The following is an 11,331-nucleotide window of genomic DNA, read 5'->3' as shown; positions in this document are numbered from 1 at the left end:
ATCGTGAAAGAGCTTAGATAGCCACAGTGCTCATCCAAACAAGCGTACTCATCTTGTTTATGAGGAATAATGTCAAGAGATAGGTTGTAACTTATCCAAGATTACATAACTTGTTTTATACCACAAAAGGCCATTCAATTTCTTCCACCATCTAACTATGAAATAAATTAATATTGAATAGTTGCATCAGCACATAAGAAGAAAGTAAAAGTGAGTATTTCTAGATACACCACAATTGATTTTTACTCATGTTTTGACAGAGAGATGGATAAAATGGAGTGTATGGTTACTTTAAGGGGTGATAGACTAACCAACATTGGTTTTAGCAAAGGATAAGAAAAGGTCTGTCCTTCACTCTAGTTCCACACAGTGATCTTAAGTATTATCCGAAAAATGTTCAGCTCAAGGGCAGACTCATCAGGCACTCAGAGCATAGCAAAGAGCCCCAGGAAATATCCAGAAATTCACTGGACTTAAAGCTTTAAAATATATTTTAAAAGCTAAAGTATAGTCATAAAATATGTTGTCTGATTCTTTCTGCTAATATACCATTTTTATAATAATCTTTTATATTTGAAAACAAAATTTAAACTTTTTCATTTGTACTTCATGTCCCGCCTTGAAAACATAAAGGGCTCTAAAAACAAGGCTGACTACACCAATAATATTTAAAACATTATGTCCAATTATATAATGCCAAAGAAGAAAAGACTATAAAAGAGACATAAATGAGCCCAAGAAAATATTTAAGGATCATTAAAAAACTAAGTTACTATTCTAGGTTGCACTGAATTTACATATGATGTACTCTTTTCACATATTCCTTATGTTGTTGTTTTGGGGTCACATCTATAGGTGTTCAGGGCTTACTTTTGACTCTGCACTCTGGTATCACTCCTAGTGGAGTTCTGGAGAACATATGGAATGCCAGAAATTGAACATGATCAGTTATGTGCAAGGGCAGTGTCCTACTTACTGTACTATTTCTCTGGCCTCCTTTCCCATACCTTTAAATCAATTAAACATTACACTGTAGATTTTTGCCTAATCTATTTCAGTTTCTCTCCTTTTGGGTAGAGGAGTAAATTAAAATCAGCACTAAGAAAAATATGATAATTACTTACAGGAAGCCAAAACCAGCACACCATTTTAACTGAGCTTAAATTAACCACAATACTTGCCTATTCATCAAAGATATTTAAATAAAGTTTTAATAAAGAATTGTCTTTGCACTAAAGGAGGTAATTCATATGTATAAAGACAATTTTGAATTTACAGAATAAAATTGAGCTTTGCCATAACTTAGCATATATAAACATGCAGTGATCCCATACAAAATTCCTATAGGTAATTAGCATATATTTTTCTCTTGTTTTTTTGTTTGGTTTTGGTTTTGGGGTCACACCCGGCAGTGCTCAGGGGTTACTCCTGGTTCGACACTCAGCAAGTGCTCCTGGCAGGCTTGGGGGACCATATGGGATTCTGGGATTCGAACCACCATCCTTCTGCATGCAAGGCAAATGCCCTACATCCATGCTATCTCCCTGGCCCTTTCCTCTTGTTGTAAAGCAGAAAGCCACTGACATTATTAAGACCACTGAGAAGCTGTCCATAAAGTATATACATGTCATTAAAATTGGGTGCTGCTATATTTTCCAGGTAGATTAATAGTTTTTATATATTCCTAAGTAATTTTTCATCTTCATAAATACATTAAAAATTCACACAAATCATGTGATTAAATATATGCTTTCTTTTCCAGGGAAAACAAGAATTATAAAGAAGCCATTTCAAAACCTCTCTGTAGGATAGAGCAGACTGAATAATCAGGAAATAACTTTACTAAGTTTGTACATCATTAATTAGCAAATATGTGACAATTTATACTTCCACCCCCTTTACTCATTTTGTAAATAATAAAATACAGAGACTAAAATTTTTCATGATCCCAGCAATGATGAGCTTCAAAAATCACTTGGTCTACTTTTAATCTTTGCTTTTAACATATACACACATATTCATCAAAAGTATATATCAAATTATTGTTAATAAATAATAAGCATTAAATGTTTCTTAAACATGTATATATCAAATAATAATAAACATTAAATACATCTTAAATAAACTGGCCATTTACTAGTATTCTATCTCTTTTTTCTGATCTCCTGGCTTTCTCCCCTAGTGGCACTCAAAATAGCAATATTATTCATTTATAACCTCATTTGCATAAGATCTCTCTATGTCATCAGAACAAGGCTTTTTTTCTTTTTCTTTTTTCTTTATATTTTTGTTTTTTGGGTTACACCCACCAGTGCTCAGGGGTTACTCCTGGCTCTATGCTTAGAAATCACTTCTGGCAGGCTCAGGGGACCATATGGGATTCTGGGATTCGAACCACTGTCCTTCTGCATGCAAGGTAAATGCCCTACCTCCATGATATCTCTCAGGCCCCCAGAACATGACAATTTTTCCTCATAAAAGATGTATTATTTTAAAGTTGCATCTCCGAGTTAATCACAATTAGAAGAAATAGATACTAGATTAAAAAGGGGTTAAATAAAAAATAAATTTCACTGAGAAGTACATTAAGTAGATAAGGATAGCTGGAGATAATGTACTCTATATCTTAGTGAGAAAAATGAGGCACCAGTGGCTGAGAAAAATGAGGCACTAGTGGCTCTAGATACCAATGAGAATTGAAACTTTGGAAGATGTCAAATGAAGTCTATCAGAGAAAAATGTACTACTTCTTTTAGCTAAAAAGGAAGGATTGGGGTTAATCCTCCAGTTTTCTGCAAATGCTTGCCTTGGGCTAAAGACAAAAGTACCCAGAAGATGAGGATTCTGAATTATTACGAGCTAAAGAAAGTGACTTTTTGAAATTGAGATTCTTCTGGCCAGGGACCCATAAATTGACATTTCACCACTCTTACCTCTTTCTTTACAAAACGTATACTCTGAGCTTCTTCTAAGACCTCTAATAAGGTTGTGCTCTTTCTGGACTCTTAAAACACTGATTTCTCCATTTGCCATTTAGTCCTCTCTATAGTACATTTCTTTTCTTTTTCTTTTTTTTTTATTTAAACAACTTTATTACATACATGATTGTGTTTGGGTTTCAGTCATGTAAAGAACACCACCCATCACCAGTGCAACATTCCCATCACCAATGTCCCAAGTCTCCCTCCTCCCCACCCAACCCCCGCCTGTACTCTAGACAGGCTTTCTATTTCCCTCGTACATTCTCATTATTAGGATAGTTCAAAACGTAGTTATTTCTCTAACTAAACTCATCCCTGTTTGTGGTGAGCTTCATGAGGTGAGCTGTAACTTCCAACTCTTTTCTCTTTCATGTCTGAAAGTTATTATTGCAAGAATGTCTTTCGTTTTTCTTAAAACCCATAGATGAGTGAGACCATTCTGTGTCTTTCTCTCTCTCTCTCTCTCTCTGACTTATTTCACTCAGCATGATAGATTTCACGTACATCCATGTATAGGAAAATTTCATGACTTCATCTCTCCTGACAGCTGCATAATATTCCATTGTGTATATGTACCACAGTTTCTTTAGCCATTCATCTGTTGAAGGGTATCTTGGCTGTTTCCAGAGTCTTGCTATGGTAAATAGTGCTGCAATGAATATAGGTGTAAGGAAGGGATTTTTGTATTGTATTTTTGTGTTCCTAGGGTATCTTTTTTTCCACCTTCAATCTTGATCTGCATGAAGTCCCTTCATCCACAATCTATTTGATTAAAGCCCCCACCTCTCTACATGTACACTGAAGATGACTTGCATGTTCTACAATCTTTGAAGAGCAAGGAGCAATTGGGAAAAAAAGAACAATGAATTCCATGTTATCTCTGAAAATATTCAGAAAACCTTAACTCTTAGGACATTAACTTTTAGTTAATGTTAACCTTAACTCTTAGGACATTACCTAGTACAAAGTAGTTATTTAGAGATAAATTAGTCATATTTAAACATTGTTATTTTATAATAAATTCCAACAGTGATATAAGAGTGATAACAATATAAACTCAGTCTGGGCACAGAAGCCACTGGAGTGGTTGTGGAAGCGACCCAGACCCCATAGCATGGTAGCATGGCTGATCAACTGACTGAAGAGCAGATTGTAGAATTCAAAGAAGCCTTTTCACTCTGAAAAGGATGGTGATGGGACTATAACAACCAAAGAGCTGGGAACAGTAATGAGGTCTCTTGGTCAGAATCTCATGGAAGCCAAGTTACAAGGCATGATTAACAAAGTAGATGCTGACAGAAATGGCACAATTGACTTCCCAGAATTTCTGACAATGATGTCAAGAAAAATGAAAGATACAAACAGTGAAGAAGAAATTAGAGAATCATTCCATGTGTTTGATTGGGATGGCAATGGCTATATTAGTGCAGCTAACTTGCCATGTAATAACAAACCTGGGAGAGAAGTTAACAGAGGAGGTTGATGAAATGATTAAGGAAGCAGATATTGATGGTTATGTCAAGTAATCTATGAAGAGTTTGTACAAATGATGAGATAGCAAAGTGAAGACATTGTACAGAATGTGTTAAATTTCTTGTACAAAATTGGTTATTTACCTTTTCTTTGTAACTTATCTGTAAAAGGCTTCCTCCTACTGTCAAAAATATGCACATATAGTAATTAGGACTTCATTCCTCCATGTTTTCTTCCCTTCTCTCCTATCATTGTCCTGAAACCCTTTTTTAGGAAATGAATCAAGTAACATGTTGCATGTGGCTTTCTCTGGAGATATTCAAGCCCTTATGCACGTCTACACTTAGAGATAATGAAACAAGGGAACACCTGGGTCAGAAATTTTTTTAAGTAGTTATCTTTAGGAATGTCAGCAAGATGCTGTTCAAAGTGAGTACTTATATCTGCATAATCTATTGACAGTCAACAATATGTTCTTAAGAGTTGCACTATTGCAAAACAGGTGTATTATCCAGGTACTCGTACACTATATTTTTAGTACTGTTGGCCCTGAACAGAAACATTTTCTTTTATTGTTACTTGATTTTTAAACTTTGTTTTAGTCACTTAAAATCTGCTTATAGCACAATTTGCCTTATCCATTACAAGTTGTATATTGTTTTCCAATAAAAAAATAAAAAGCAAAAAATATATGGCAGATCTTTGAGACATCACAGAAATTACTTTAATACTTTTCTGTGAAACTATTATAATTATGATTTTGAGATAAAGATTAGTTTTAAAACTTGGCCCAGGTCACATGAAAATAGATGAATCAATGTGGATTTTATTATTTTTATTTTATTTTATTCTATGCCACATTTTCACTGTGGAAAATTTACTTCTGGCTCTCTGCTCAGGGATCATTCCTGGTTGGACCTGGGGGGAATCATATCTTTTTCTGGGGATCAAACCGGTGTAGGCCACATACATCCAAGAGTCCTGACATCTGTACTATCTCTGTGGTTCATATATGTGGATTTTAAGCATTTATTTGTCTCTAAAGTATCAAATTTTACCACTAGGCTATAATATCTTATTTTATATAGAACAGTATTAAAATCATGTTAGTAAGTCTCCAGACATCAAATTTAAAGACAAACAAGCATAAGCTGACAGTTGCTCCTCAGAGGACTGTATGACATTACTTTACACTCACACCAAATGCAATGGGGCATTTCTGCATCTGGCCAACCTAAGACAGTTTTTAGGTGTAGGATAGATATATAATCTGGATTTCTACCAAATATGTCAGGAACATGTTGTCTTGGCAGATGGCTGTCTTCCTCTGCACTTGTTGCACTTGTGCTGACTTCTTTAATATTCCACAAAATGTGAAAGAATGTAACTATGTTTGGAAATACAAATTCAACAAATAAACTAAACAAGAGAAAGGAAGGGAAGAAACATTCTTAAATCTGGCAATACTTTTGTTTCTAGAAGTCTTGTTAAAAATAGAGGCAGGAAAAAAAAGAACTGCAGAACTGCCATTTATGAGTAGCTAACAAGACTGACAAAAGCTTCATGTTGTATACATCATACTCAATTTGTTGTTTTATTTCAGCTCTATACCTAAAATCAAGAACTTTCTGGCTCTGCTTGACATTTGCAATGACACAAGTCACACAACAGGTAATCTCTGTATTTTAAAGTCTTGTTCATAAAAGTGTAGCAAAGAGCTAACACAGGCTACAGGGTTTCTCTTAAAAAGAAGATGGCTGCCACCTCTTCCCTGGTAGTCTGGTCGGGATTAAAAATTCTGGGGTTTTCTTAGAAGGGGTGGGGCTAGATTCTCCTTTCTGCTGAAGGCATAGTAGCCCACAACAACACCTTTGAAAATGTGGCCCAGCTCACAACTGAACCTTATTAAATGGCTAAGCCACCAAATTAGTTTCAAATCTTTAGATCCTGGACTATACATCTCAAAATTTTGTAATCGTGTCAGCTAAACAGAATTACAGAATATCTGATATAGTGATACCAGTGAGCCTAAACAGTACCACAGAAAGCTTAGTTAATACAAACTACAGCTCAGTAAATGTTAGACAATGATTTTAGTAACACCATTAAGAGATATAGCAATTCAAATTAACATTTATTGAAATCTAAGTTTTGTATTGTATTGTATTGTATTGTATTGTATTGTATTGTAACAAACAGAATGAAGTTAATTTGTGCCTGCAAGGGTCAGGCTAGGGCGGTGGGTGAGAAACTCAGGTACTGCTAGAAAGAAAGTCACACTGATGGCGGGATTGATACTTGAACCTTTGCTATTAGAAAAAACAAATCAGAAAAAAATTTCAACTGTAGTTATAAACAACTTACTAAATCACAAAGTTAAAATAAAAATGTGAATTTGGAAATATTTAAAATATTCTTTTTTTCTTTCTTTAATTAATTTATTGAAACTTGTCTATTGGACTGGGCTTCACTCTTATCTACTAACTCAGAAATTTTCATTTTAATCAGAGTCCCTGGTGATTCTCAGTCTCTTTCTCATCATTTCTTAAGCAACTCTCTACCTGGGAAGTCACTCCTAAAAACACTCAGTCAAGTTCCCTTCCCATCTTTCATAAAGAAACTTACCCTTGGCTTCAAGTAACTTATCTTGTGCCTTTTGTCCTGAGTGGTCTACAAAAGCAACTTTCTAGTTTGTCTTTCCTTAGGCCCATTCTGCAGACAATTAGTGGTTGTAACCATGTTTTTCCTGAAGGCCAGTAAAATGGCTCAGTGGTAGAGCCATACTTGAGGATTGGGTTAAACTCCCACACCACCAAAAAATGATACAGAATATTACATTTTAAGACCTGAATTCAATTCCTCAAATTCCATGGTCTTTCCAGAAACATCTGGAGTGAATCAAATCACATATCCAGGAGTTTGCTTCAAGCACTGCCAGGTGTTGTCCAATGCCTCCCTTCTTCCATGGCCAAAAATTTAATTTATTTTGTGGGATATTTTTTTTTTGCATACAGATAACCTGAGTTAAATCCCTGGCATCACTTATGATTCCCTGAGCACTGCCAAAAGTAATCTTTGAGAAAAGGGTCAGAAGTAAATCCTGGTCACTGCAAGGGGACTCCCCCAACCCCCTTAAAAATAACAACAAAAATTCATATTTATTAAAAATTCTTGTTTATTTAATGATCTGAAATATATGTTTAATTTTTTCCCAAAAATGACATCATGCTATATGTATTAAGATATGACTCGTTTAGTTACATTATATTTTTTTCAAATATTTTCTATTGCTATTACATACAGGCATTTTGGTGTGTAAATAGATGAACATTAACCAAAATTTACCAAATAAGTCTCAAGTTATGATGAACATTTACACAAATAATACAATTTATAGGATATTTTGTCATTGTTATTATTGTTGCTATTTAAAACAATGCTAGTGAAATCATCAAACATATTAATAAATACATTCTTATTTGTACAAATTATTCAGTACCATTCATACTCAGGATATAACCAACCAAGTGTGACTTTGAAGTTTGTTGGATATGTTCAGGTTCCTCTCTGATGGTGTAGCATGGTTTGCTGTGTGTGTGTGTGTGTGTGTGTGTGTGTGTGTGTGTGTGTGTGTGGTTTTTGGGTCACACCTGGCAGTGCTCAGGGGAAACTCCTGGCTCCAAGCTCAGAAATTGCTCCTGGCAGGCACGGGGGACCATATGGGAAGCCGGATTCGAACTGATGACCTTCTGCATGAAAGGCAAACGCCTTACCTTCATACTATCTCTCTCCGGCCCCATTTTTGTTTTGCCTTTGTGTGTGTGTGTGTGTGTGTGTGTGTGTGTGTGTGTGTGTGTGTGTGTGTGGTTTTTGGGTCACACCCGGCAGTGCTCAGGGGAAACTCCTGGCTCCATGCTCAGAAATTGCTCCTGGCAGGCACAGGTGACCATATGATGGTGTGGCATGTAACATATGTTTCCCGGGATTCGAGAAAGAGTAAAAGGGTTGAGGCATATAATTTGCATGTGACTCACCCAGATTTTGTAAGTGACTCACCAATGGTCTATCACTAGTTCCACATGGTCCCTGAGTAGCACCAAAGGAGTTGGTTAATAGCCTGGGTAATCACCAGTACCATAAAGCACTAGCATTACTGCATCCCTAGGTCCTCACTACCTGTCTAATTAGCTGTGTTTTTACAGGAGCAAAAAGAATAGATTTCTCACACCATCACTATCTGTAGAAATTATTGAATGTTCTTCTTTGTTAGCTGGAATTGGAAATATAGGCCAAATCTTGACTTCATCTGGGAATTTCACATAGGCTTTTAATAGGGAATCATGAAGACTGACAGGAAAAAGAGGAAATTGCATTCAAAGAATTCTAGATAAGGGCTAGAGTCAAATTGATTCTTTGACAAGGTTAAAGTTGGAATAACAGTTTCAAAAGGCAAGATAAAGGGTCAGAGTATTAGGACAGTGGGTAAGGCTTGTGCTTCTTATGTGGCTGATTCATGCTGCCAATCTCTAGAACTCCATGATCCCCTGAACACTTCCAGGAATCATTTCTGAGCACAGAACCAGAGGCAATACCCCTGAGTAGTGTTGGTTGTGGACACAAAACAAACATTAATAACAACAACAAAAACCCTACAAATGGCAAGGCAACAAAAGTAAAGGCAGAAACAAGTTCACAGGAAACCAGGGGAAAATGCTATTAAGAAGGGACAATCAGGGACCGGCTAGGTGCCGTAGAGGTAAGGTGTCTGCCTTGCAAGCACTAGCCAAGGAAGGACCGCGGTTCGATCCCTCGGTGTCCCATATGGTCCCCCCAAGCCAGGGGCAATTTCTGAGCGCTTAGCCAGAAGTAACCCCTGAGCATCAAACAGGTGTGGCCTGAAAAACCAAAAAAAAAAAAAAAAAAAAACCAAAAAAACAAAAAAAAAGACAATCAAATATTTTGTTTTTACTTTCCATTAATCAGAAGAAAACATTTATTTCCTGTCAGTTTCCAAGGACATTGTTGTCATATGCCTAGATTTTTGTTTTTTTGCAGTTAAAACTTGATATAGACAAATGAGAGTGAGTTTTGAAGTGTTGGAGAACTGTTAAAAATTTATTTACCATTTTACTCTTCAAGCTCATGTTCTCTCTTTAACATGTATCTCTCTCGCCTCTGTTTCTTTGCTTGCCTATTTCTACTCCTGAAAAAACATGTTCTCCTTAAATATGTACTTCTCACCTCCCCTTCCCTCATATTTTTCTAAAATAAGTTTCAATAAAACGTCCTGGCTTTTGAGCCGGACCGATAGCACAGCGGATAAGGCATTTGCTTTGCAAGCGGTCCACTCGGGTTCGATCTCAGGCATCCCATAAGGTTCCCTGAGCTTGTCAGGAGTAACCCCTGAGAACTGCTGGTTGTGGTCCGGAAATAAAAATAAAAACAAAGAACCTTTCTGGCTTCACATACAAAAAAATGTATACAAGTATAATATTTACCAAATATGGAGTCAAAAACTTCTATCTGATATATTGATTTTGATAATATAGTTTTCTCTAAAACTTTTATTATTAATTGCACATATAGAAATTGAATATTTTAATATATAAAGCCAGTTTTTACCTTAATTTAGTTTATTATATATGAACAATTTTATTATATAAAAATAAAGTAATAATTTCAGGAAATTTTTATTTATTTTATTTTATGGAACGTTTCATGAATATGCATGTCATCCTTGCAAAGGAGGCCGTGCTAATCTTCTCTGTACAGTTCCAATATTAGTATATGTGCTGCCGAAGCGAGCATTTTCAGGAAATTTTTTAAGGGTGACTGACACATTTCCAAAGGAGATTTAGAATCCAAAACAGCATTGGAAAGTCTTAGCTACTCCATTTCACTCTTATACTATTTGAACATAAAAATGAATACAATATAACTTTATTAGAGAACTACAATTTCATTGTAAGATAAGAAAAATATGTTTACAGAAATAACCACTCACAAATTATTCTATAATAGTTATCAAATTTCACATCATAAGACAAATGACCAAATATATAACTTAGTAAACAATATTATTATAGATATATGTATAGAGTGATTAATTTTTAAAAATTAGCAGTGGGTACATAAAATTGTTCTAATAAACCTGATCATCTTACATAAAGTTGATGTTTAATAATCGTAACTGGTACAAATTGTCTTTCAAAATAAAGTAAGACTAAAATAATTTAAATTTTTTTCCACCTACTAGTTAGGCCTTATACAAAATAGATAAATTTTTACATATTTGACTTTTCAAATCCCTCAATTGATCACTTACCCTATTATATGTTTTAAGAACAGGATCTGACATTTTTAGGGGAAAAACACACAAAAAATAAAACAATCTATGGTTAAGTAGTTATCTTAGAGGATTGCATTTTCAAAAGTATCTTTAGGGATTGAGAAAATATAGGCACTAAATCACCCTCAATTAGCCTAAGTACCAATCTGTGTACATTGGTATTTTGAACATCCATCCTTGATATTCTGGAATCTTTTGAGTCTCACATTCTCATATTTCTATGACTGTCATAGTTGCTCAAAAGTTAGCAGTACTCTTCAGACAGAATGATATATTTGAGCTTGTATGATGCCCAGGACTTATTCTTGACTCAAGGTTCAATGATTACTGTCATTGGAATTCAGGGGGAACCTATGGTTGCTGGGATGAAATCCAGGTGGGCCACATGCAAAGCAAATTGCTCTAACCATTGTATTTTTTTTCCAGCCCCAACACAGAGATAACCATTATTAAGGAAAGGAATTGTTTTAATCATAACTTTGTTTCCCTTACTTTAGGTTTAAGATGTAGGTTGAGGACAGCCACCCT

The 11,331-nt window shown here is 35.2% G+C and overlaps 1 non-coding gene and 1 pseudogene across 1 annotated transcript; one reads left to right on the top strand and one right to left on the bottom strand.

The window, feature by feature from the left end:
• Positions 1-4,103: 4,103 nt before the first annotated feature.
• Positions 4,104-4,539, top strand: LOC126008640 (calmodulin-1-like; annotated as a pseudogene).
• Positions 4,540-10,154: 5,615 nt separating this feature from the next.
• Positions 10,155-10,262, bottom strand: LOC126009833 (U6 spliceosomal RNA). Its single transcript, XR_007496025.1, has one exon. It is a non-coding gene; the product is annotated as a U6 spliceosomal RNA (small nuclear RNA).
• Positions 10,263-11,331: the final 1,069 nt, after the last annotated feature.

This window comes from Suncus etruscus, chromosome 5 (assembly GCF_024139225.1).
Source record: "Suncus etruscus isolate mSunEtr1 chromosome 5, mSunEtr1.pri.cur, whole genome shotgun sequence".
Classification (NCBI taxonomy): Eukaryota; Metazoa; Chordata; class Mammalia; order Eulipotyphla; family Soricidae; genus Suncus; species Suncus etruscus.
Note: the sequence above shows the minus strand (reverse complement) of the source record. Positions and strands in the feature narration are given on the sequence as shown.